Here is a 1504-nt window from a genome sequence, read left to right as displayed (position 1 = left end):
TATAATGAAATAATTATACAATTCACCATAATGCAGAATCAGTGGGAGCCTTGAGTTTGTTTTCCCACAACTAGATGGTCCCATCTGAGGGTGATCAGAGACAGTGACACCAGAAGTGTGTTGCTTATGTCTGGTCTACTCTGTAATCTTGTTTTGGTTGCTGTCACTCCAGAAAACCCTGCTTCACAAAGATAGGATGTTGGAAATGGAAGCAGGCTTTTCAGTGTTTTTGTGGCAATCTCAGCATATTCCACATTGACTTTATTTTTTATTTTATTTTTTGTCTGCAACAGTTTTTTATTTCATTTTTTCCTTTAAGGTTACTGGAAATCTGCACATAGACAAGGCAATTAATTTTCATAATAAAAATACCTCTGTCCACATAGCCATGGTCTCCATCAGATTCCGCGGTGAGCATGTGGTATGTCACATTCTATTGCATAGGTATATTTTCTTTTGAGTCTGTGAAGTTTTGATCAATTCTTTCTGGAAATATTAGCTTCTCACAAACTGCCCCCTTGATTGGTAAATATTGTGCTACTTTATTGGGTTCTGTGAACATGTGTTAAATTAGCCATTTTGCTCTCTTGTGATATGTATTCTCATAACATGTAGGTCTTGTCAGCCTCATGGTAAAGTCTTGTGTCATTCATTCTGATAAGAATTCCATCAATTCTCAAAACAACAACAACAACAACAACAACAACAACAAAACCCAACAACAAACTTTAACAGTAGGAAAAACCTGGAAGACATTACTGTAATTTTCACACTTAGACTTGAAACTCCACAATCATGAAGTTCATCCTCAAACAGGAGAACTTTTTCAAAGGACTTAATCTGTTCTCTGGCTTTCAATTTCTCTGTATGTATATGATCTGTTGTGGGTACAACCTTTAACTTGAGTGATTCTCCAAATAATGTTCCCTTATAATCTGTTGCATAGATCCAATCATATGGTTTAATAACCTCCTTCACCCCCCATCCTGCTTTCCTGCCACTCTTCTGCACAGGCTACTTTGAGCTTTCCTTGGTAGTTGTTTACACATATTAAAGCATCTGTAGCATTGAACTTGATCCTAAAGCCAGAACAGTGCTGGATTCTTAAAACATCATTTCTGAAATGATGTCTCCAAACATAATTTCGGGAGGGATGATATATGCCAGGGGTGTCAAGCTCATTTTCAATGGGGGCCACATCAGCCTTGCAGTTGCCTTCAAAGGGCCAGATATAATTTTAGGACTGTATAAATGTAACTACTCCTTATCTAGGGGCAAGGAGCTCGGCGCTGCCACCAGATAGAAACGAAATGCCGGCCAATAAAACAAGGTGGAAGGCCGGATTTGGCCTGTGGGCCTTGTGTTTGCCACCTGTGGTATATGCTCTTCATCAGCTAATTTCTCCACATCTGCTGACTTCATGACGTGGGTCTTGTTAGCTGTCAGCTTCCAGGGCCCAAAAGGAGGAGTCCTGGTGGCTGATCTGGAAGCCATGGATCATCAT

At 39.8% G+C, this 1504-nt stretch overlaps 1 pseudogene; it reads right to left on the bottom strand.

Moving 5' to 3' along the window:
* Nucleotides 1-433: 433 nt before the first annotated feature.
* Nucleotides 434-1504, bottom strand: LOC112317827 (TIP41-like protein; annotated as a pseudogene).

This window comes from Desmodus rotundus, chromosome 12 (genome assembly GCF_022682495.2).
Source record: "Desmodus rotundus isolate HL8 chromosome 12, HLdesRot8A.1, whole genome shotgun sequence".
NCBI lineage: Eukaryota > Metazoa > Chordata > Mammalia > Chiroptera > Phyllostomidae > Desmodus > Desmodus rotundus.
The sequence above is the reverse complement of the archived record's forward strand: the minus strand, read 5'-3'. Positions and strand labels throughout refer to the sequence as shown.